The sequence below is a fragment of the Chlorocebus sabaeus genome, chromosome 10 (genome assembly GCF_047675955.1).
Source record: "Chlorocebus sabaeus isolate Y175 chromosome 10, mChlSab1.0.hap1, whole genome shotgun sequence".
Classification (NCBI taxonomy): Eukaryota; Metazoa; Chordata; class Mammalia; order Primates; family Cercopithecidae; genus Chlorocebus; species Chlorocebus sabaeus.
The window spans coordinates 65,299,488-65,326,320 of record NC_132913.1 but is presented as its reverse complement, the minus strand read 5'-3'; the positions used below and the strand labels follow the sequence as shown (position 1 = coordinate 65,326,320).

Genomic DNA, 26,833 nt, shown 5'->3' with positions numbered 1-26,833 from the left:
AGATCTTTCAGAATATGAAATAGATCAAATATATCAGTAGGATGGATGGATTTATTTATTTATTTATTTATTTATTTATTTATTTATTTATTTATTTAGAGACAGAGTCTTGCTCTGTCACCAAGGCTAGAAAGCAGTGATGTGATCATGGTTCACTGCAGCCTTAAACTCCTGGACTCAAGCCATCTTCCAGCCTCAGCTTCCTAAGTAGCTGGGACTGCAAATGTGTGCCACCACACCGGGCTAATCTTTTTCTTTTGTAGAGATGGGGTTTCACTGTGTTGACAAGACTGGTTTCAAACTCCTCAGGTGATCTTCCCACTTTGGCCTTCCAAAGTGTTGGGATTACAGGCTTGAGCTACCATACCTAGCCTCAGGATGAATTTTATTTAATTTTATGTATCTTTAGAATGCTTGAATAAGAACTATTTATGAGGTATATGAAGCCAACTGAGGCTGCATAAGAAAATTACATTTACTAATTGTCCTCTTTCCTCACACAAGAACCTAGACCCATTTAGAAACAGAGAAAAGGAATAATAATGTTTACACCATGCCTTTACAATTTTTTGAAAAGAAAGCAAAAACCTTTTATGTGTGAAAATTACTTTTGCATGATCATCTAAACTTTGGGGCATATAATTAATATGGGCCTTATCAGAAATTTATGTTCAAGGTAGTCCTTTAATTTGCAGGCTAGTTCAGCTGTTTTGTAACATCTTGGGGGATAATGCTTGAAATATTGTCTTTTCGAGGAGAAAAGGATACAGGGCAGGTGTGACACTGGACAGACAGCACTTCCAAAGAGGAATTTACTGCTTTTGATGCCTTGGCAATGACACCTGTCACCCAAAGTGTTATGAAAAACTGGAAACTTGCCATGTGGACTTAAAATAAATATTAGTTTCTACCATTTTTGAAAAAAAAAATGTGTGTGAAAATAGCTCATTGTAAGTCTTATCTAGTTAAAAGTTAATACTGAATATGCCTTCTTTACAGAAGTCACATGGTTCTCTAAAATATTTTCTGGCTGGGTGCGATGGCTCACACCTGTAATCCCAGCGCTTTGGAGGCCGAGGCGGGCAGATCATGAGGTCAGGAGTTCAAGACCAGCCTGACCAAATATGGTTAAACCCCATCTCTACTAAAAATACAAAAATTAACTGGGCGTGGAGGTGCACGCCTGTAGTCCTAGCTACTCGGGAGGCTGAGGCAGAGGTTGCAGTGAGCTGAGATTGCGCCACTGCACTCCAGCCTGGGTGATAAAGCAAGACTCTGTCTCAAAAAAAAAAAGGTCTGAGCTTGGCACGGAGATTCACACCTGTAATCCCAGCAGTTTGGGAGGCTGAGGCAGGAGGATTGCTTGAGCCCAGGAGTTCAAGACCAGGCTGGGCAGCATAGCAAGACTTTGTATCTACTAAAATTCAAAAAGATTAGCTGGGCATGGTGGCTGTGCCTGTCATTCTAGCTACTCAGGAGGCTGAGGAGAGAGGATCACTTGAGCCTGGGAGATCAAGTCTGCAGTGAGCTATGATTGAGCCACTACACTCTAGCATGGGCAACAGAGTGAGACCCTGTCTCAATAAATGAATAAATAAATAAGTAGATACAAATTTCTGACGGCTCATTTTTGTCATTCTATATTTGTTGACTTTAAATTACATGCATGTCAGACACTAGTATCAAAGTTATAAAAATTACTTGGACAAAACAATGTAGAAAGAATTGTAAAGAACTTTTGAACTTTGTATAAATGGAATAATTCTACATGTATCCTTTTGTTTCTTTTTCTGCTCAACATTATATTTTTGAGATTAATTCATGTTGAAGTGTGTAGCAATAATTTCCAGTGCCATATAATGTTCCTTTGTATAAACATATCAAAATTTATCTGTCCTACTATTGACAGACTTTTGAGTTATTTGTAGTTTTATTTATTTATTTATTTATTGCTATTATCAATAATGCTGCTATGGGCATTTTGCATAGGTCTCCTGGAATCTTGGCATCATATTTACATGACCGCAGACTTTTAACTATTCATTTTTGTAACTTTTATTTATTTATTTTTAACTCTTAGGTTTGGGGGTACATGTAAAGATTTGTTATGTAGGTAAACTTGTGTCATGGGGGTTCGTTGTATAACTATTTCATCACCCAGGTATTAAGCCTAGTACCCAATATTTATTTTTTCTGCTCCTCTCCCTACTCTCACCTTCCATCCTCAAGTAGGCCCCAATGTCTGTTGTTCCCTTTTTTGTGTTCATGAGTTCTCATCATTTAGCTCCCACTTATAAGTCAGAACATGCAGTATTTGATTTTCTGTTTTTGTGTTAGTTTGCTAATAATAATTGCCTCCAGCTCTATCCATGTTCCAGCAAAAAACATGATCTCATTCTTTTTATGGCTGCATAGTATCCCATGGTGTATATGTACCACATTTTCTCTATCCAATATGTCCCATTGGTGGGCATTTAGGTTGATTCCATGCGTGTCCTGCAAAGACATTGATTCCATGTCTTTGTTGTTGTTAATAGTGCTTCAGTGAACATTCTTGTGCATGCCTTTATGGTAGAAGGATTTATATTCCTCTGGTTATATAGCCAGTAGTGGGATTGCTAAAAATATGCAATGAATGAATGCCTCATGAATTTGCTCATCATCCTTGTGCAGGAGGCATGCTAATCTTCTCTCTATCATGCCAATTTTAGTATATGTGTTGCCGAAGTGAGCACAAGGATTCGTTTCTTAGTTATTCATTTTTCTTCTTGTTCTGCTGCATCTTCCTCTTCACAGTTAATATATATGAGGCCAGGACCACCATGGTCACCAGAGCACAAATTCTAGCTTTCCCTACCAAGCCCATTCCCCTCATGGCCACCTGGTGTATGGACAGGGTCCTCATTTACCTCCCAGCCATAAAAGAACAGGCCACTCATGGTGGGTATGAAAGTATAGGTCATGCAGATGTTTGGGATGAACTCAGTTAAATGACTCCCCCTCAACCCTCTTTTCATATGTTTGCGTTTTCTCTTACTGTGCAGTACTGGTCCATGTCATTGGCCCATTTTTCCTATTGAGTTTGCTTTTTGCTTATTGATTTGTAGGAGCTTGTTATATATATGTATTCTGAACACCACCCTCCTTATTGGTTATGTGTATTACAAATATTTTTCTTCTCTATTGCTTGATTTTCATTCTTTTTTAAAATAATGTGGAATGAAAGAAGTCAGACAAGAATGCATACTGCACGGCTGATTTAGATAAAACTGTAACTGTAGAAAATGCAAACTACTCTCTAGTGACAGGAAGCAGGTCAGTGTTATCTGAGGTATGGTGGGGTGGGAGGGATGGAAGGTGGGATTAAAAAGGGCATGAAGAAACTTTGGGGCAGGTGACAGCTGTATTCATATCTTGATTGTGGTCATTTTGTGGGTGTAACCATAAGTGCAGATTAATAAAATCATATATGTTAAACATGTACAGTTTTTTTGTATTTCAATTATATCTCAATATATCTGCTTTTTTATAAAAATAAATTTGAATATTTACATTAAAGGGTATCTAATCTATAACCCTTAGCAATTTTTTAAAAGTATACTCTAAGTTCTGGGATACATGTGCAAAACATGCAGGTTTGTTACATAGGTATACATGTGCCATGGTGGTTTGCTGCACCCTTCAACCTGTCATCTAGCTTTTAAGCGCCCCCATGCATTAGGTATTTGCCCTAATGCTCTCCCTTCCCTTGCCCTCCACTCCCCGACAGGTCCTGGTGTGTGATGTTCCCCTCCTTGTGTCCATGTGTTCTCATTGTTGAACTCCCACTTATGAGTGAGAACATGTGGTGTTTGGTTTTCTGTTCATGTGTTAGTTTGCTGAGAATGATGGTTTCCAGCTTCATCCATCTCCCTGCAAAGGACATGAACTCATTCTTTTTTATGGCTGCATAGTATTCCATGGTGTATATATGCCACATTTTCTTTATCCAGTCTATCATTGATGGGCATTTGGGTTGGTTCCATGTCTTTGCTATTGTAAATAGTGCTGCAATAAACATACGTGTGCATGTGTCTTTATAGCAGCATGATTTTATAATCCTTTGGGTATATTCCCAGTAATGGGATTGCTGTGTCAAGTGATATTTCTGGTTCTGGATCCTTGAGGAATCACCACATTATCTTCCACAATGGTTGAACTAATTTACACTCCCACCAACAGTGTAAAAGCGTTCCTGTTTCTCCACAGCCTCTCCAGCATCTGTTGTTTCCTGACTTTTTAATAATCACCATTCTAACTGGCATCAGATGGTATCTCATTGTACTTTTGATTTGCATTTCTCTAATGACCAGTGATGATTAGCTTTTTTTCATGTTTGTTGGCCACATAAATGTCTTCTTTTGAGAAGCATCTGTTCATAGCCTTTGCCCACTGTTTCATGGTGTTGTTTGTTTTATTCTTGTAAATTTGTTTAAGTTCCTGGTAGATTCTGGATATTAGACCTTTGTCTGATGGATAGATTGCAAACATTTTTTCCCATTCTGTAGGTTGCCTGTTCACTCTGATGATAGTTTCTTTTGCTGTGCAGAAGCTCTGGTTTGATTAGATCTCATTTGTCAATTTTGGCTTTTGTTGCAATTGCTTTTGGTGTTTTAGTCATGAAGTCTTTGCCTATGCCTGTATCCTGAATGGTATTGCCTAGGTTTTCTTCTAGGGTTTTTATGGTTTTGGGTTTTACATTTAAGTCTTTAATCCATCTTGAATTAAGTTTTGTATAAGGTGTAAGGAAGGGGTCCAGTTTCTGTTTTCTGCATGTGGCTAGCCAGTTTTCCCAGCACCATTTATTAAATAGGGAATCCTTTCCCCACTGCTTGTTTTTGTCAGGTTTGTTGAAAATCACATGATTGTAGATGTGTGGTTTCTGAGGTCTCTGTTCGTTCCATTGGTCTATGTATCCGTTTTGGTACCAGTACCATGCTGTTTTGGTTACTGTAGACTTCTAGTATAGTTTGAAGTCAGGTAGCATGACACGTCGAGCTTTGTTCTTTTTGCTTAGGATTGTCTTGGCTATACAGGCTCTTTTTTGGTTCCATATGAAATTTAAAGTGGTTTTTTTCTAATTCTGTGAAGAAAGTCAATGGTAGCTTGATGAGAATAGCATTGACTCTATAAGTTACTTTGGGCAGTATGACCATTTTCATGATACTGATTCTCCCTATCCATGAGCATGGATTTTTTTTTCCATTTGTTTGTGTCCTCTCTTATTTCCTGAGCAGTGGTTTGTAGTTCTCCTTGAAGAAGTCCTTCACATCCCTTGTAAGTTGTATTCGTAGGTGTATTATTATCTTTATAGCAATTGTGAATGGGAGTTCACTCATGACTTGGCTGTCTGCTCGTCTGTTGTTGGTATATAGGAATGCTTGTGATTTTTGCACATTGATTTTGTATCCTGAGATTTTGCTGAAGTTGCTTATTAGCTTAAGGAGTTTTTGGGCTAAGACAATGGGGTTTTCTAAATACACAATCATGTCATCTGCAAACAGAGACAATTTGACTTCCATTCTTCCTATTTGAATACCTTTTATTTCTTTCTCTTGTGTGATTGCCCTGGCCAGAACTTCCAATAGTATGTTGAATAGGAGTGGTGAGAGAGGACATCCTTGTCTTGTGCTGGTTTTCAAAGGGAATGCTTCCAGCTTTTGCCCATTCAGTATGATGTTGGCTATGGGTTTGTCATAAACAGCTCTTATTTTTTTGAGATATGTTCAATCAACACCTAGTTTATTGAGACTTTTTAGCATAAGGGCTGTTGAATTTTATTGAAGGCCTTTTCTGCATCTATTGAGATAATCATGTGGTTTTTGTCGTTGGTTCTGTTTATGTGATGGATTACATTTATTGATTTACATATGTTGAACCAGCTTTGCATCCCACAAAAGAAGCCGACTTGATCATGTTGGATAAGCTTTTTTGATGTGCTGCTGGATTCAGTTTGCCAGTATTTTATTGAGGATTTTTGCATCAGTAGTCATCAGGGATATTGGCCTGAAATTTTCTTTTTTTGTTGTGTCTCTCTCTGCCAGGTTTTGGTATCAGGATGATGCTGGCCTCATAACATGAGTTAGGTAGGAGTCCCTCTTTTTCTATTGCTTGGAATAGTTTCAGAAGGAATGATAACAGCTCCTTTTTGTACCTCTGGTAGAATTCGGCTGTGAATCCATCTGGTCCTGGACTTTTTTTGGTTGGTAGGCTATTAATTACGGCTTTCATTTCAAAACCTGTTATTGGTCTATTCAGGGATTCAACTTCTTCCTGGTTTAGTCTTGGGAGGGTGTATGTGTCCAGAAATTTATCATGTCTTCTAGATTTTCTAGTTTATTTGAGTAGTACTGTTTCTAGTATTCTCTGATGGTAGTTTGTATTTCTGTGGGATCAGTGGTGATACCTCCTTTATCATTTTTTATTGTGTCTATTTGGTTCTTCTCTCTTTTCTTCCTTATTAGTCTAACTAGTGGTCCATCTATTTTGTTAATGTTTTAAAAAAAACCAGTTCCTGGATTCACTGATTTTTTTGAAGGGTTGTTCATGTGTCTATCCCCTTCATTTCTGCTCTGGTCTTAGTTATTTCTTTTCCTCTGTGAGCTTTTGAATTTGTTTGCCCTTGCTTCTCTAGTTCTTTTAATTGTGATGTTAGGGTGTCGATTTTAGATCTTTCCAACTTTCTGTTGTGGGCATTTAGTGCTATAAATTTCCCTCTCAACACTGCATTAGCTGTGTCCCAGAGATTCTGGTGTGTTATCTCTTTGTTCTCATTGGTTTCAAAGAACTTCTTTGTTTCTGCCTTAATTTCATTATTTTCCCAGTAGTCATTCAGGAGCAGGTTGTTCAATTTCCGTGTAGCTGTGCGGTTTTGAGTGAGTTTCTTAATCTTGAGTTCTAACTTGATCGCACCGTGGTCTGAGAGACTGTTTGTTATTATTTCCATTCGTTTGCATTTGCTGAGGGGTGTTTTACTTCCAATTATGTGGTTGATTTTAGAATATATGCTATGTGGTGCTGAGAAGAATGTATATTCTGTTGATTTGTGGTGGAGAGTTCTGTAGATATCTTAGGTCCACTTGGTCCAGAGCTGAGTTCAAGTCCTGAATATCCTTGTTAATTTTCTGTCTCATTGATCTGTCTAATATTGACAGTGGAGTGTTAAAGTCTCCCACTATCATTGTGTGGTGATCTAAGTCTCTTTGTAGGTCTCTAAGAACTTCTTTTATGAATCTGAGTGCTCCTGTATTGGGTGTATACATATTTAGGATAGGTAGCTTTTCTTGTTGCATTGATCCCTTTACCATTATGTAATGCCCCCTTTGTCTTTTTTGATCTTTGTTGGTTTAAAGTCTGTTTCATTAGAGACTAGGATTGCAACCCCTGCTTTCTTTTTCCTTTCCATTTGCTTGGCAAATATTCCTCCATCCCTTTATTTTGACCCTATGTGTATCTTTGCATGTGAGATGGGTCTCCCAAATACAGCACACCAATGGGTCTTGACTCTTTATCCAATTTTCTAGTCTGTGTCTATTAATTGGGGTATTTAGCCTATTTACATTTGAGTTTAATATTGTTACATGTGAATTTGATCCTTTCATCATGATGTTAGCTGGTTATTTTGCACATTAGTTGATGCAGTTTCTTCATAGTGTCATTGGTCTTTATATTTTGGTGTGTTTTTGCAGTGGCTGGTACTGGTTTTTCCTTTCCATATTTAGTGTTTCCTTCAGGGGCTCTTGTAAGGCAGGCCTAGTGGTGACAAAATCTCTCAGCATTTGGTTGTCTGTAAAGGATTTTATTTCTCCTTCACTTATGAAGCTTAGTTTGTCTGGATATGAAATTCTGGGTTGAAAACATTTTTCTTTAAGAACGTTGAATATTGGCCCCCACTCTCTTCTGGCTTGTAGGGTTTCTGCAGAGAGATCCACTGTTAGTCTGATGGGCTTCCCTTTGTAGGTAATCTGACCTTTCTCTCTGGCTGCCCTTAACATTTTTTCCTTTGTTTCAACCTTGGAGAATCTGCCGATTATGTGTCTTGGGGTTGCTCTTCTCAAGGAGTATCTTAGTGGTGTTCTCTGTATTTCCTGAATTTGAATGTCGGCCCATCTTGCTAGGTTGGGGAAGTTCTCCTAGATAATATGCTGAAGTGTGTTTTCCAACTTGGTTCCATTCTCCCTATCACTTTCAGGTACAGTAATCAATCATAGGTTTGGTCCTTTCACGTAGTCCCTTATTTCTTGGAGACTTTGTTCATTCCTTTTCATTCTTTTTTCTCTAATCTTGACACCTTATTTCGGTAAGTTCATCTTCAATCTCTAATATTCTTTCTCCTACTTGATAAATTTGGCTATTGATACATGTGTATGCTACAGGAAGTTCTCCTGCTGTGTTTTTCAGCTCCAATAGATCATTTATGTTCCTCTCTAAACTGGTTATTCTAGTCAGCAGTTCCAACAGCCTTTTATCAAGGTTCTTAGCTTCCTTGCATTGGGTTAAAACATGCTCCTTTAGCTCAGAAGTGTTTGTTGTTACCCACTTTCTGCAGCCTACTTCTGTCAGTTTGTCAAACTCATTCTCCATCCAATTCTGTGCCCTTGCCAGAGAGGGGCTATAACCATTTGGAGGAGAAGAGGCATTCTGGTTTTCTGAATTTCAGTTGTTTTTTGCACTGGTTTTTCCTCATCTTCATGGATTTATCTACCTTTGATCTTTAAGGCTGATGGTCTTTGGATGGGGTTTTTGTCTGGGGGTCCTTTATGTTGATGTTGACATTGATGTTATCGCTTTCTGTTTGTGAATTTTTCTTCTAACAATCAGGTCCCTCTTCTGCATTTCTGCTGCAGTTTGCTGGAGGTCCAGTCTAGACGATGTTTGCCTGGATATCATCAGTGGAGGCTGCAGAACAGCAAAGATTGCTGCCTGCTCCTTCCTCTGGAAGCTTCATTCTAGAGAGGCCCTGGCCTAATGCCAGCCAGAGCTCTCCTGTATGAGGTGTCTGACAACCGCTTTTGGGAGGTTTCTCCCAGTGAGGAGGCACAGGGGTCAGGGACCCACTTGAGGAGGCATTCTGTCCCTTAGCAGAGCTGGTGCACTGTTGCTTTTCATTTGTAATGGAAAATCCAGGTTTTTTTTTTTTTTTTTTTTTTTTTTTGAGACCGAGTCTCGTTCTGTCACCCAGGCTAGAGTGCAGTGATGAGGTCTTGGCTCACTATTACCTCTGCCTCCCGCGTCCAAACAGTTCTCCTGCCTCAGTCTCCTGAGTAGCTAGGACTACAGGCGCATGCCACCATGCCCAGTCCAAGCTCTTAATTTTAATACAACTTGATTTATTGATCTTATAGAAATTTGCATTTTTGTTCTTATTCTTGAAACAGGGTATGAAGAAAAATATTCTCCTATAGTGACTTTGGAAATGTTTATAAATTTATTTTCATATTAAGTATTTAGTTTAATTGTAATTCCTCTTTTTTGTGTTAGGGTGTAGGATATGAATACAATTTTATTTTTTTCTATTTGAATAAGCAATTGACCTAGGGTCATTTATTGAGTAGTTCATCTTTTCTTATGATCTGTGATGCTTGCTTTGCCATAAATCCATTTTTTGTATGTGCATGGGTTTGTTACTAGGCTCTCTATTATTCCGTTGGTCTATTTATCTATGCCTGTATTACCATCACACTGCCTTAATCTCTGTAGCTCATATAAAGTATTAATATCTAGCAGGGTGAATCTTCTCCCCAACCCCTACGCCTTGTTCTTCCTCAGGAAGGTCTTGGCTTCAGCTGGCCCTTTATTCTTTCATGTCAGTTTTATAATCAGCCTGTTGAGTTTCACACATACACACACATACACACTGTGATAGGATTTCAATTGGAATTGCACTGAAGTTATAGGTCAGTTTAGGGGGAATTATAGATTTATGAAGTCAGTTTTCCCAATAATACAATATTGTTTTTTGCAATTTAATCTTCCTTAATGTTTTTTAAGACTTTTTTTTTAGTTTTCACTATAAAAGTCTTACACATTCTTTGCTATATTGTATCCTAGGTATTTAAAAATGTTTATTGATGTTTTAAACAGTATATTTGAAAAATTATATTTTTAGTTAATTGTTGTGGTTATCGAGAAACGCAGTTTACTTTTGTGTATCAATTTGGAATCCAACAACTCTTATTTAAATTTTTATCCATAGCTGTTTAAGATTGTCTGTGTAAGCAATCATATCATCTGCAAATAATGATGGTTTTCTTTCTTTACAATCCCTTACCTTTTATTTCTTTTTCTTACCTCCTTACTGTGCAAGAACCTCCAGTATCATGTAGAACAAGACTGATTATAACAGATCTCTTTGTCTTAAAACTGAGCTAATAGAAAATGCTTTCAGTTTAATCATTAGGTAAGAGGTTTCTGTGGGTTTTTTGAGATCCCTTTATTGGGTTAAGAAAGTTCCCTTCTATTCCCAGTTTACTGAGGAGGTAGTTGTTATTATTTTTAAAATCACAAGAGAATGCAGAGTTTTATTAATTTTTTCTGCCTTTATAAAGATATGATTTTTTTTTACCTTACACTGTTAATGTGGTGAATTACTTTAATGGCTCTCATATTAAACCAATCTTGCATTCCTAGGAAACATCAACTTGTTCATAAAAAGTTACCTTTTTTATACATTGTCTGATTTGTTTCACAAAATTTTTGGTTTTTAGGGTTTTTTGCATCTGTATCTATTCATGAGCAAGACTGTCTATATTTTTATATTTTCCTTCTCTTTTTCTTTTTTTGTCACCCAGGCTGGTGTTCTGTGACACAATTACAAGGTTCACTGCAGCCTCAACCTTCTGGGCTCAGGTGATCCTCGCACCTCAGCTTCCCAAGTAACTGGGACTACAGGCACAAACCACCATGCCTGGCTAATTTTAAAACATTTTTTTGTAGGGACAGGGTTTCACCATGTTGCCCACTCTAGTCTCAAACTCCTGGGCTCAAGCAATCTTTCTGTGTTGACCTCCCAAGGTGCTGGGATTACAGGTGTGAGCCACCATGCCCAGCCTTTTTTTTTTTTTTTTTTTTTCCTTAGAATACTCTTGTCTGGTTTTGAAAGCAAGGTGATATCACAAATAAACTGGGAGAATGGTCTTTCTTTTTCCATTATATGGAATAGTTTGTAATAAATTAGAATTGCCCAATGCTCTGATGTTTTGTAGAGTTTCCTAGAAATCTATCTGGATCTGAGGATGTGTGTGTGTGTGTGTTAATAGGAATATCTTAAACTACGGATTCAATTTCTTTAAAGCTTATAGGACTCTTCGTGTTCTCTAGTTTTTTGAAAGATTTTTTGGGTAAGTTTTTATCTATTTATTTCATCTAACTTTTCAAATTTATTGGCACAAAGTTGTTCATAGCACCATTATATTTGTTTAATCTTTGTAGCAACTATAGTTTTAGCCCCATTTTATTCCTGATTTTTTAAAATATAAGGCCTCTCTCTCTTTTTTCTCTCTTGATTATTCTCTCTAGAGAATTTCATATGTTATTCTTCTTTTGAACTTTGTTAATTCTTGACTTAATTCTAAGTCAGTTTTGTGCTGCTATAACAGAATACCATAGACTAGGTAATTTATAATAAACAGAAATTTATTAGTGCGAAGTTCTGGAAGCCAGGGAGTCCAAGATCAAGGTGTCTGCATCTGGTGAGGGCCTTCTTGCTATGGCATAACATGGTGGAAGGCAGCATATGGTGAAAGGGCAAAGACTGCTGGGGAGAGGCAGACCCACCTCTGCAATAATGAACCCACTCAAGTGATAATGGTATGAGTGTATTCATGAGGGCAGAGCTCTCATGACCTAAACACCTCTGAAAGGTCTCACTTCCTAATACCGTCACAATGGCAATTAAATTTTAACATGAGTTTTGAGGGGGAAAACGTTTATAAAAATTGTCTTCATTACATATTTCCTGCCATTTTCTTTAACTTTTGCTCTTATTTTTATTATTTTTTCAGTTTTCTGGAATTTATTTTGCTGTTCTTTTTCCCTAACTCCTTATGGTTGGATGATTATTAAGTTGAACATTTCTTTTTTTCTTTTCCTGAGATAAGTATTTATGACAGAACCTTTAAGAACTCTTTAACTGTGGACCACAGTTTTCATATATGATGTGTAATCATCCTGGTATTTTTATAGTTAGACATTATTTTTCTTAGTATTTTTAAAGTATTTTATAACTTCTATTTTAATTTTTTGATTGATGGGTAATTCAGAAATGTATTCTAAATGTTTAAATATTTGGTTTCACTAATTATCTTTTTATTATTGTTCCCAACTAAAGTGCATTGGAGTTAAATGATATTTTCTGCATGATATCAGTTATTTGACATGGTGATTTCAAATTGGCTAACTTGATGACTTAGCTTTTGGTGAATTTTCATAAACTTTTCAAGTCAATCATGGAACTAATTATATGAAATCTCTTGTTGTAGGGTGCAGTGTAGCTAGATGTATCAGATGTACTTGTACGTGAGCGTGCTGATGGGTGGCTTATGGTGGGGAAGACAATATCCAATGATGCCTATAAGATAACCTTTCTCAAGAAAGGCAGAGGGACTTGGAAGCTATGAAATTTTTCAATTTGTTTTTGCAGCTCCATCTGAAGGAATATCTAGGAGTCTTATAGACTTTGGTAGCCTAAGACTTGTTGCAATTTCTACTGCTTCTGTTGTTCCGTACTATGCAGATCCTAAAGTGAAGAATTCTAGTTGGTTAAATTGATTGCTCATTTTACTGGGACACCTCAGAAATGAATTGAGATTTATAGAATGGTTCCTGATCCTGTTATTTGCATGAGAGTAAATGCTAGCCGATATATCAGATCTTTCTAGCCCAGCAAAACCCAAACCTGAAAAATATGAATGGTCTAATTAGCTGGTTATTCCAGGTGCTTGAACTAGTTCGTAAAACAATCACTGCAGCATTTTGCTAGCTGGCTAAGAAAATGACATGTTACAAGGCAGCAGGCAAGAGAACAGTTCTAAGAGGGGCTAGTCAACTCTATCCAAGGTGGAATAGCTTAGATGAGAGTGCCAATGAACATGCCGACTCATTTCTCCAGTGTGTCTGGCTAGAGGGCTCCTACTCTCAAACATTTATGTGAAAGCACTTTGGTGCTTTATTTAAGGAAAAGGCACACTTACTTGTATTCATCCAGATTATTTACAAATGATTCCTGCTGATGGGATCCAGCCTCTGAATGACCTCCCCACAGGTTGACACCTTCAGTTTGGTATGTCACTTCTACTCTCAAATTATAGGGCAAGACATTCATGTCCCCATTTTTTTTTTTTTAAGTGGAACATGTGACCATGTAACTTCTGCAAGGAGTCCAGGTACTCTCGGCACTGTTGCTTATTTGTAACTGAAGCTAGGGTGAACACCAAGGAAATGGAGAGCCTGGCCTGGGAATGGAGAAGAAAGGCTTCAGGGATGCAGGAACTTATAGTGGGGAAGGGAATGTGTATGGAACCAACCAGTTCCAGGGATCCACCTGGAAGGTTGGTGGGAAGTAGTGTTAAGCTGCTTCCAAGTCCTTTTCCCAGTGGAAGATGCCTGACTTTTTTCTAACCTGGGCTTTCAGTGGTGGAACACACTGCTGTGGCTGGAGGACTTGTTCACAGCAATCTTTTACAAACTTCTATTTACTGGTTTAATAGTTCGTTGAGTTTTTTTTTTTAGTTGATGGTATTGATTCTTTTGGAAAATCAGGATGTTTTCCAATATTATATATGCTATGCCATATAAGAGGTTGTGATATTTCACATTAAATGTGGAGAGGGTCCGAATTTGAGTTGAAAAATCCATCCATTTCACATATCAGAATATTGCCCAATTATAGTATCTTGACAGTCTTTCTGTTCTTTGTTCTTTGTGATTTTCAGGCAATACCATCAAGTTCCTTTGGCATTATGGGTAGCAGGTCAATTGGACCTTTTATGAGAAGAGTTTTTTTAGCTAGGATGACAGAGACTTAAAAAAACAGCCAGGGCCATTTGGATTGCTAGCTTAGACTCACTTATATCTTGCTAAAAGTATAGAGTGCTATGGTTTTTCATAAATTATTTATGAATATTGACCCACCTCCAGCTTGACAGCTGTCATCTGGTGTATGTTGCCTATCTATTTTACTGGCAATTCAGTAGCATAATGACTTCTATCCTTTTGGAGGGCACTTTTGAAACTATTGTGCTGTCTTAGATGGTAATTTCATCACCCTTAGGAAATTATGCTAATTTTACTGATTTCTAAACCACTTTTCTTCATGTAACTTCCTCATGTCGTAATAAAACCACTTATAACATGTAAAATAAATTCTAACACCTTTTTTTTAGTGGTAGTGTGTTTATATCATAATATAATCCATTTCCTGTTGAATATGTAGATATTTTTCAATTTTTCCTTATCATAAATTCCTAGAAATGAAATTATTAAAGAGTATAAAAAGTTTTTAAAGACTTTTGTTACTTGTTGCCAAATTGCCCTCCATATTTATTGCACTAATTTATATTCTCATTAGTGTGTACAAAAGTAGACATTTCACTGGTCCTATCAATAAAGCTAGATATTGGCCTCTTAAATGATTAATACTATAGTATTTCATGTTAAAATAGGAAATATGTCTTGCCAAGGTTTGAGTACATTTTTTGTTTTACTTTTGCAATTTATTAAGAGATGAGTACATTTAAGTCTTTATTCTGCTTGAAATTAATTTTGATGTCTGATGTGAGATAGGGGTCTAACTTCTTTTTCCCAAATATAGCACTAGTTGAATAATCCATAATTTTCTGACTGATTTGAAATAATACTCTTTTGATTAACTAAATACACTTATTTCTATAGACATTTATTTCCACATGCATATATACATATATAGGCATATATGTGGCTCTCTATTCTCATTCATCAATTTTTCTATTTTTAGAACAGTTTTAATTATTGTTGCTTTGAAATAGATTTTAAAATCAGGTACTCACTGTATTTTTATCATCATGTTCTCACAAGAAAGTATGACCTAAAACATTTTGAACATTTAAAAAACATTTTAAAAACACATTTTATTTAAAAATCTGTTTTTAAAACACATTTTAAAATGTGACTTTAAAATATTTCAAAACCTAAAAAAGCTTTAAAAAGCAGACTTTAAAAAATTACTTTTTTTCTTTTCTTTTCTTTTTTTTTTTTTTTTTTGAGACAGAGTCTCACTCTGTTGCATAGGCTAGAGTGCAGTGGTGCAATCTTGGCTCACTGCAACCTCCGCCTCCTGGGTTCAAGTGATTCTCCTGCCTCAACCTCCTGAGTAGCTGGGATTACAGGTTCCCACCATCACACCTAGCTAATTTTTGTACTTTTAGTAGAGACGAGGTTTCACCATGTTGGCCAGGCTGGTCTTGACTCCTGACCTCAAGTGATCCGCCCACCTCGGCCTCCCAAAGTGCTGGGATTACTGGCGTTGGCCATCGCGCCTGGTCAGAAATTACTTTTTAACATTAAACTTTTGTCAAAGAGGAATTGTAACTTCCTATATTAACAATAAAACCTTTATGTAATTAAAATATAATATATCTCTATGACTTTATAAATTATGGTATTTGCCATAAATGTGGGAAGGATCAGCATGTGATTGAGACAGCTGCCTACATATCAGTTACATTTTTGGGCCACTTTTCGGGTTGTCTCAGTTGTCTTCAGTGGAAAGAATTCCAGAGCTCTCTGTTGGAGGTGGTCCATGTTAGGTTCTGATGAATGGATGAGACCAGGTCTCCATTGTCCCACTGTTACATCTGTTCTTCTGACCTGGACCTGGCTTTTCATGCATCACTGTCTCGACCTTGGCTTGCCCTGTATTCTCTACTTTCTGACTGTTTGTCTGGTGTCTGAATCACAGCTTCGTGCTGATAATTCCCTTGCTCTTATTTGCAGACTCCCTGGCCTTCCTGGTTTCACCTTAGAGCCTGGTTTCCCTGATTCATTGCAGTTCTTAGATGGTCTCACTGTGCCAGGGAGAAAGGTGCCTTCTGGTTAGCTGACCCTTCCCATAGCTCTTTCTTCAGGTATTGGCCTTTTCTTAGACATTTTCATTATACACAATAAAGCTTATAGAGCATGACGTTGCATTTTAACTCCAGGTACAATATATTTGCAGACTTACTGTAATAGATATCTGGGCTGTCTATTAAAGCAGTTTAAGAATTCATCATTTTCTTTTTTACTATGTCAGTTGCACTTTGGTTTCAAGTGTGGTGTGGGTCTTCATTTTCCTGTGAATTTCCCTTGAGATTTGTATTTATTGTAATGAAGAGAAATAATAGTAGTCATGATGATAAGACAGGACCAAAGAAAAGTGCCAAGTAAGAAAGGAAGAACAGAGGGAAGTAAGATCAGCAAACAACATTTACTTTAGCAACATGACTAAAACACATGCCCCAAACAACATGGTAATCACAATAACTGTTTTGAAATTTCATATCACATTATTTGATGGTGTCTATCAACCATCAATTCTATTTGAAAGACTTAAAGAAAGGTATGCCCTTTAAAAATTTAGCAAATAGAGCTTACCTGTGTGAATGTACAAAATACTCCACTTCCAACTACATCACTTCAGGTCCATAAAAGAGTGAAGCTTCAGAAACAACTTTTGATAATCTTTTGTACTATTTAGAACTCTTTAGGAAAGAATTTGGAGATTCTTTTTGTTTACCATACAGCAATGAAATTCTGCCAATACATATTAAGAACAACAATGATAATTTTTCACTTTTTCTCAGCAAATATCAAATTAGGAGGCCTAAAGAATGAGCTATATAGTTGCCACATGCTGTGTCTTTGTTTTCATGCAATGTAATCTCAAGTCTTCCATCAATTCAGAACAATTAGTTCTTTTTTCTGTGAAGAAAGGCAGAATAATATATTTCAAGTTATTAAAGACTAATCAATTTTTGAAAGCTTTGCCTTCCAACCATTTTCTGGAAAATAAGTGACGTCTACTGATAAGTCGTAAGTGTAAGGAGATGATTTTATGAATTAGAATTAAATGAGTATTACTAAATGATATATCAATAAAAGCAATTTTTTGAGCTTCAGAAAGTTTGGCAATCTATTGGTTTGTATTTAAATGGATTATTCATTTTATATTTTTTATTTCCATTAGCTTCTCTATATTACAACTCCATAAAGCATTTGAAAGAGGATGTAGACAAAATATGAGACTGAACTTTTTCTCTGAATCTTTTGGTGGGGCAATGGGCTAATGTGATGTTGAAAAAGGTATGCAGGCCTAGTTCATTAAGCCTTCAGGGAAAGTGGATGGAAAAGACAAAATAAAACAAAAGCTAAAGCTCTAAAGCATGGTTTATAATCCATTGTCTTCAGACCCTGGAGGCCTTGGATTTTTTTTTTGGAGATGGAATCTTGCCCTGTTGCCCAGGCTGGAATGTAGTGGTACAACCTCCGCTCACTGCAACCTCTGCCTCCCGGGCCCAAGCAATTCTCCTGCCTCGGCCTCCCGAGTAGCTGGGATTACAGGTGTGCACCACCATGCCTGGCTAATTTTTTGTATTTTTAGTAGAGACGGAGTTTCACCATGTTAGCCAGGCTAGTCTCAAACTCCTGACCTCAGGTGATTCACCCGCCTCAGCCTCCCAAAGTGCTGGGATTACAGGCATGAGCACCTCATGAGGCGTTGGATTTATTAAGTGACCCTCTAATTCAGTGGTTGTTAACCCTACCCTGACCAACAACCAGAAGTCAGATCCCCTCCAGGGCCCCTCCCACTACCAATTGTGATTTAATTGGTTGGGGTGGGGCTAAAGCATAAGCACTTTCCTAAAGGTCCCAGGTGATTCCAGTATTAACAACCTCTGTTCTATTCCTATGTACGTCTAAGTGTCTGTAGGCCGAAGAATACTTTATATACATGCATATCTTATTTCACCTTTTCTCTCTAATTTCTTTATAATTTTTCTCTATAATCTTCTCCACAATTTACAATTATAACTTATAATTTTTGAGCTATATTTTGTAACTCAAAGACAAGGTCATTTGAAAGTGTTATGGAATTAATAGGGGCTTTTGTTGTTACATGTTTCCTCATAACTATGTTCTGGAAACATAATTACATCATGTGGACACTCTTAGACTTGAACAGTTTGAGCATTTTGGCTATGAAGGACCTAAGGTAGATTTGCGATTCTGGTTTTTAAAAGTCACCCTTGTAGATTAAACGTTGGTCAAGATTAGTTCTTGGCTTAATCATGAGTACTGGAAAATTTTACTGTAAAGTATTGGGGATAGAGTCCTTAAACACAGAGGGAATAAAAGATCTTAGGCGTCCCATGAATGTGGGACCCGGATAAGATTCTCAACTCTGAATCTTGCCTTAGGGAGCCTCCAGTGGTTTCTCTGAGAAAGTAGAAAGAGAAGATGGTTTTCTTTTGCTTCGAGGCTTCTTTGGTACTTCTAAAGCATGTTTTTTGAGGGCTGATTGGGATTCTTGAGCAAATTAAATATAATTCATTCTCAAAGACATGAAACCTGAGTTCAGAGGTTGCTTTTTACAGCCTTTGTGGATCTTGAAGGTGGGAATCCTTTTTCTGGGTGTGCTTCGTGGCACTACATTCAACTCCGAAACTTGCAGACGGGGTCCAAGTGCAAGATCTGGGGTCAGAAATGTATCCAATTACTGTTCTCTATGAAGGAGACACAGGTCGGTTCCTTCACTGAGAAGTAAAAATTGCTTTTTGCCTTGTGACTTTGTCTTTTTAAAGGTTAAAAATCACAGCTGCATGTTATATACAAAAGACAGATCTGCATACAAGGCATGGAAAAGATTTCTGCACTTCTCAAGAGCAGTTGTACTTAAATTATCTAGGCTAGAAAAAATATTATGACATAAAAATACTCAAAGCAATAAGAGTCTACTACAATTATAACAACTCATTCCAGATTTTAACAACCTTACTTTACCTTAATTTATTAGAAATCTCTCCTGTTGTAGATCATTTCTTGTTCTTTTGTCCTAAGGGAGATGAATAAAAAGTGGGCACCATTCTCCATATGATATTTCATTATAATCCTTGAGGCATTTGATAGTTTCCTATTCAAGTTTCCATTTTCAGAAACAAATAAGCACATTTTTTGCCTTCTTACTAGTCCTATTTCCTCCTTACTTGGCCTTCTGTGAAGCTCTGCTGGTGATCGCGGTGACCTTCTGAAGATCCTGGGCTTAAAAGTTGTTAGGTGAAATTCCCATCCTTACCTAGACAATTTTTATTTTCCATTCCAAGTCCTTTTGCTGAAATTTAAAAAAAATTGTCTATGTCTGTATCTATATGTAAATCTATCAAACTTCTTTTTGAGCATCTGCACCACATTGATGACCCACAGTCAACTAAACCTTCAAATGTCCAAAACGAAACTCATATTCCCCAGAATCTGTTCCTCACTGTGTTCCTCACTCAGTGAGTCATCCCACTACCCACCCAGGCACCTGCACCAGAAATATGGAGTCATTTTTACTTCTCTAACTTTCACAACCTTCCAAATTAATCAGCATAGAATCAGTTCTATTCGTTCTACCTCCTAAATATCTCCCAACTCAGTACACTTTCCACCACTCCTACTGCCACTAACCACCATCCCAGCCCAGAGATGGTTCATCTCTCACCTGGACCTCTTGCTTCCAATCCATTCTTTACATATAGCCATAGCAGTCTTTCTAAGATGAAGACTCAGTCATATCACTCCCACTCACCTTCCTAAAATCCTCTAGTGACCCCTTGCTTCCTCTATGATAAATTTACAGTTCTACACCTAGTTACTAGGCACCCTTTCATCAGCCTCCAGCTGTCTTTCCTACCCCATGTCTGACTCTTCCCATAAGAGTCATCTTCAGCTTCTTTCTGTTCCTCAAATTAACCAACGTTTATTGCCTCTGGACTTTAGACATACTATTCCCTCCTTCTGGGACACTCTCCTCCACCTCTCCCTAATGCTTCTCTCCTTTTTTTCTGGATAATTCCTATTGATCCTGTGGGTATAACCTTAAAGACTTCACTTTCTTTGGGAGATATTGTCTGGCCTTAGACTAGATGTGGCACCCTGCTGTGTGTTCCATAATGCTCTGTGTTTCCTCTACTATTATACTCATTTGTGGTGATTGCTTGGCTAGTTAAATCTATGTTTTAATTTCTTCTATTATTAAACTTTTTTTCCTCTATAATATCAGAGTAATATGTTCCTTTAATTATTTTCCTAATTTTATTCATCTACTATAATTAATTTATGCTTCAATTTGGGACTCAGCTTTCTTGATTGCTTCTAATTGGAAGATTAATCTACAGATTTATATATATATTAGGAAAGTGCATAATTGTATCAGCAATTCTGACCTCCCACTAGATTAGATTAATTTGATTTTATCAAGTTTTGAGTTAATTTGTGAGAATTATAAGTAGTGTAATGAAGACACAGACAAAGCATGTCTTAAGATGCATTGTTTTTTAAAACCATTAAGACTTAATGGAGGCTGAGTGTGGTGGCTCATGCCTGTAATCCCAACACTTTGGGAGGCCAAGGCGGGTGGATCACTTGAGGTCAGGAGTTCGAGACCAGCTTGGCCAACATGGTGAAACCCCCATCTCTACTAAAAACACAAAATTAGCCGGTGTGGTGGCACATGCCTGTAATCCCAGCTACTCAGGAGGCTGAGGCAGGAGAAATACTTGAACCTGGAAGGTGGTGGTTGCAGTGAACCGAGATTGTACCATTGCACTCCAGCCTGGGCAAAAAGAGGGAAACTCCATCTCAAAACAAACAACAACAAAACAAACAAAGACTTAATAGAATAAATCTTTCTTCTTAGCTTTATTTTAAATTAAAAGATTAATACTTACCACATGTATCAATACAATTACATTTTCTCCTTTTTGTTTTTGAGACAGAGTCTTGCTCTATCACCCAGTCTGGAGTGCAGTGGTGCAATCTTGGCTCCCTGCAACCTCTGCCTCTCGGGTTCAATCGATTTTCCTGACTCAGTCTCCTGAGTAGGAGTAGCTGGGATTACAGGCGCCCACCAACACACCCAGCTAGTTTTTGTATTTTTAGTAGAGATGGGGTTTCACCATGTTGGCCAGGCTCGTCTTGAACTCCTGGCCTCAAGTGATCCACTCACCTTGGCCTCCCAAAGTGCTGGCATTACATGCATGAAGCACCGAGCCAGGCCACGTTTTCTCTTTAAGTTATCAGTTTATCAGGTGGATTTAGAGAGGTGAGGAGATGGTGGGGAGAGTTTAGAGTATTTTTATGACTCCTTATCATGCTAAAGCATCCCAGTGTCTATTGTTCTTATGTGACTTTGTATGCTTTAGCAATGGGGTAGCAACCTACTCCATAGCCTTGGTCTACTCAGACTCAGAGTTGAGTTTTGGTCGGTAAGAGACCCTTTTCCAGAGATGCAGTTTATCACAAAGGTAAGGGCAAACAGGCTGTGCCTACTCCAGAGTGGATTTTCAGTCCAGTCCATCATGGCCAACACCACCATTGCTATGCAACCACCAGAATACATACCACTCTTTTTGTTCCTCCCCATTTTAAGGCATTTCCCATTGATAGATTTGATTGCTCTCACTAATGACTGAAACTTTTATCATTTAGGACAATGGTTCTCATATGAGGATAACAGAGGAGCATTTAAAAAAATACCAATGCCTAGTATTGATTGATTCAATTTGTGATGACTTTCTCAAGTTAACTTTCAGATGCAGTCAGGGGGAAGAACCACTGATTTTGGTCAAAGGTGCACTTCACCTTGTTTAATAAATTGATTTATCAGCTTCTACTCTCTTCATATGTAGACTTTCACCTTTATCTCAATCTCCCCTATTCCAGTAAATGATACTTCCATCCACAGTTTCTCAAGTTAAAATCTGAGGCTCTTTGTCTTTTGTCTATTCTCCCCTCCCAGCTAATCCATCAGGAAGTACTACAGGCTCAACTTTCAACATATTTGTCTACTTGTCTTTGCCCTCATTGCCTTTTTCTTAAACCCAGACTATCCTCATACCTTACCTGGACCACCAAAATTTCCCAACTGGTCTATTTCAATCCTGTGTCATCCTCCACAAAGTTCTTAATTTTAGATAAGAATAAGCCATCTACGTTTATAAAATCTTAATATTTTACTACATTGGACTTTTTTCACATAAAAGAGCCTGTATTGTTATACAGCTTTTTATTTTTAGAAATTTTATTTCATAGAATATATTTTTATATTAGAAAATTTGAAATGGGGAAATAATAATTTTTTTATACTTTTATACTTGTAGGCAGATTGTTTTAGGACAAGTAAAATAAACGTATTTGAAGGATTAAGTTTTCATTTAGAATGTTTGATATTTTAATACAATTACAAAGGAGACTTCTTCCCTAAACGGAACTTCTCTATATTCAGCAGCTTTCCAAGCTCCACTTCTTAGGATTTAGAAATTAGTAGTGTGAGATATCAGCTTTTTCTAATTTTAATGTTTCCCAAGGACATGGATCCATCAGTAGCTGATATCAACCGAACAGAGGGGGAAGTTTTCAAAACTTAAATTTTGTCTAATTTTCTGCAAAGTCTTTATGCATGAATTAACAGTCTTTCTCTTAGTCTATCCTTATCAGGAAAAATACAGGAGATGTTTGATCATGGATTTAGTAATTAAACTGAATTCTCTTTAAGAGATTGGTAAATGAAGATGCAAAAGCTCATATATAATGTTTAGTTATACTCTGATTCTGGGGAAAAAATCTCATTAACTCACCAGAAAATGGGACTCAGTTGCACAGTTTCTTGAATACAAATCCTCTCAAACTTTTCCTCAAAGATTAAATTCTGGGCTGGGGGCAGTGGCTCACACCTGTGATCCCAGCATTTAGAGAGACCAAAGTGGGAGGATTGCTTGAGGCCAGTAATTTGAGACCAGACTGGGCAATGTAGTGAGACCCTGTGTCTACAAAAAATAAAAAAGAATAGCTGGGTGTGGTGTTGTGTACCTGCAGTTCTAGCTACTTAGGAGGATGAAGCAGGAGGATTGCTCGGGCCCAGGACTTTGGATGCCGAAGGTGAGCTATGATTGCGCCAAAGAGTTTTGTCTCAACAATGATCTTATCTGTTACTTCCTTTTTTTTGTTTTTTTTTGTTTTTTGAAATGGAGTCTCGCTCTATCGCCCAGGCTGGAGTGCAGTGGCGCTGTCTCAGCTCACTGCAAGCTCCGCCTCCTGGGTTCACGCCATTCTCCCGCCTCAGCCTCCTGAGCAGCTGGGATTACAGGCGCCCACCACATGCCTGGCTAATTTTTTTCTATTTTTAGTAGAGACGCGGTTTCACTGTGTTAGCCAGGATGGTCTCGATCTCCTGACCTCATGATCCGCCCGTCTCGGCCTCCCAAAGTGCTGGGATTACTGGCGTGAGCCACCGTACTTCCTTTTTATTGTTAGTAGAATGGCATGGTAGAGCAGAGGCAAAGAGAAGTACTTTTTAAGGTGTTAAGAATTACTTTTTAAGGTGTTAAGTCTAAAAGGTCAGCGCTTCCACAGCATGGCAACAGCTTTGCAGATACCCCCATCATGATAGTTGAAATCACAAAGCCCGGCAAAGGTTAAAGTCAAGTGTGCCAAGTTAAAGTCAAGTGTGCCAAAAGGCCTGCCTTGGCAGCTTTCTCTGATGCGTCTTCATAGACATAGTCTGAAACAACTTGTTCAAGGTCCCAGTGACTAAGGAGAGTGAGGGCTGTAGCCAGGGAGTAGTCCATCGCAGAGCAAGGATTCAAAACAGCAACTGGAAGCAGGAGGTAAACACTGGAGCTAAACACTGACAACCCCATCACCAGTCCAGTGGATAGATGCAGCCTTGAGAACAGAATGGCGGCTGGGTGGCAGGTGAACGTGCTGTGCTCCACACTATCCTGGGGTAGGTCGGCCTTAGGGATGTGCTGAGACATGGCAGATCTGACCAGTGGGGTTCAAAGCAACAGAGATCAGCTTCCTTGTGTGCCACAGATTACACTCAACCTTCAGAGAACCATCACCTTGCTCGTGAATTGTTTTTCTTTCTTTCTTTTTCTTGAGACGGAGTCTCACTCGCCTATGCTGGAGTGAAGTGGCGTGATCTTGGCTCACTGCAACCTCCGGCTCCTGGGTTCAAGCAATTCTCCTGCCTCAGCCTCCTGAGTAGCTGGAACTACAGGCACCTGGCACCATGCCTAGCTAATTTTTTGTATTTTTAGTAGAGACAGAGTTTCACCATGCTAGCCAGGCTGGTCTCGAACTCCTGACCTTGTGATCCACTCGCCTCAGCCTCTCAACATGCTGAGATCACAGGCGTGATCCACCGTGCCTGGACCCCCTGAATTGTTTTTCTAAAGAAGTAAAGCTTTCTTGTTCTAGTTGAAGCCTCCTCTATGCCTCTCCCTGATGCCACTTCCTTCCTTCCTCTCAGCGGGTAACCACTAATATAAATGTAATGTTTATTATTCCCTCGCATGCTTTTATACTTTTGCTACATATTTGAATCCATAAATGATATTTAGTATTATTTTTAAGTATTGTGGTATTATATAGATGGTATCAGACTGCTGCTTGTTTGTTTCACTTAACATTGTGTTTCTGACATTTGTTCATGTTGATACAGGCAGCTTTAATTTATTCATTTAAATTGTTGTATAATACACTACCAAACCACAAGATCATAATTATTTTTCTCTTGATCAACATTCAAATGGCTTCACATTTTTAACTTTCATAATTGATGTTGCAGTGAACATTTGTGTACCTCTCTTCTATACATTTGGAAAAGTGCTTCTACATATATGCCAAGTAGTGGTATGTGGAGCCTTAGGACCTTTTCTATATTCTGCATAATTGCAGTGCAATCTTTTCAAAAGAATAAATTATTTAAAAAATATTATTGAGCATGTATAATATGCATGCTAGGATGACGCAGTAAATAAGAGAGACAAAATCTCTGCTGTCTTAGATTTTATATTTTAGTTGCGGGGAGAACAAGTAAACTGGTAAGATAATTGCAGAGAATCTAAGTGCTAAATAGTGGCCAATGCCATTCTTCTGCTTCAAGATCTTCAGAGGTTTTCCATTGCATTTGGGATTAAATATAACTCTTTCTAGGCCTGTGAGACTTGGCACCCTTTGGTCACTGCCTCCCTCTTTTACTCTCCCTTTTTCTCCCTATACTCTAGCCACATTGACCTTTGACTTTTTGGAACTTACTAAGCTTTTTCCTGCTTCAGGACCTTGTATGTATTATTCATCTTCCTGGAAAGTTCTTTCCACCACTCTTTGCCTGGAAAATTCTTACTGGTGATTGAAGTCTCAGCTTATTTGTTCTGTTTTCAGAGAGAACTTCCCTGATCCCCTTAAAAATAGGTCCTTCATATTCAGTCTCTCTCGTGCATTTGCTTTTTTCTCAGTAACACTTACCACAATATATAAATATACATTTATACATTGTCTGCCTCACCTACTTGATTGCAACTTACACCTAGCCCATAGCCTGACATGTATTAGTTCCTCAGAGAAATTTAAAAATAATGAATACAGATTGCTGATTTTCTGAAAGTTTGGTCACATACTTATTTTGAGCAGGAGATTTGGTTTTGTTTGGGTTTTGATTTCCCTCTCTTTAATTGAACCCTCCTGTCTCTGGGGTTTAGGGTGGCCTTCATGGATCACCAGACCAGAACCAGGCCTCATAGGCATTTAAAGACTCCTGGCCAGGCACTGTGGCTCCCAACACTTTGGGAGGCCAAGGCTAATGGATCACCTGCAGTCAGGAGTTCGAGACCACCTTGCCAATATGGTGAAACCCCATCTCTACAAAAATACCAAAAAAAAAAAAAAAAAAATTTGCCAGGCATGGTGGCTTGCATCTGTAGTCCCAGCTACTTGGGAGGCTGAGGCAGGAGAATCGCTTGAACCTGGGAGGTGGAGGTTGCAGTGAGCTGAGATCAAATGACTGCATTCCAGCCTGGGTGACAGAGCGAGAATAGCATAGCAAAGGCAGCAGTGCTTTTAAGCCTCTTTTAACATGGGTGTGCAGAAGGTACAGGAAGAAGCCTCACTCCAACCCCTGGCTTGAAATAGTTTATCATCAGATTGGATGATAGTTTTTCATCTACCTTGGAGCATTTTTAGTCACAGTTACCTTCTCAGGAGCCAATCTTTTTCTTTTTTTCCTTCCACCCTCCTTTATCTCTCTTCTTCCCTTCTTTCTCTCCCTCCTTCCATCCATTCCTTCCTTCCTTGAAAGTTAGTTGAAGGTATTATGATATTTCACTAACCAAATACTCTAGCATGTATATCCTAAGAATAAGGACATTCTCCTGCATAATTATAACACTTGTATAATACCTAAGCAAGTTTATAATGATACCATTATACGACTGAACTTTCTCCAATTGTCCCTCCAAAAATGTCCTTTGTGGAATTTTCGGAATTTCTGGCAAAGGATCACATATTTTATGTGGATTTCAGGTCTCTTAAGTCTTCTTTAAACTGGTATAGCTCCCATAGTTTAACTTTATATTTATTTTTTTAAAAAACATTTTTTGTCTCTCATGATCTTGACATTTTTTAAGCATCCAGGGTTAGGTTTCTGATAGAATGACTGATGATCTCTACCTTTCTTAATTTTCATTTCCTGAATAATTAGATTCACGTTACACATTTGATTGTATTCTTGGTGATGTTG

At 38.0% G+C, this 26,833-nt stretch overlaps 1 protein-coding gene and 1 pseudogene across 1 annotated transcript in view; one reads left to right on the top strand and one right to left on the bottom strand.

The window, feature by feature from the left end:
- PDE11A (phosphodiesterase 11A) overlaps nt 1–26,833 on the top strand; it is a 455,494-nt gene that overhangs the window by 35,143 nt on the left and 393,518 nt on the right. The window lies entirely within an intron of this gene.
- On the bottom strand, nt 2,621–2,735 carry LOC119625417 (U6 spliceosomal RNA; annotated as a pseudogene).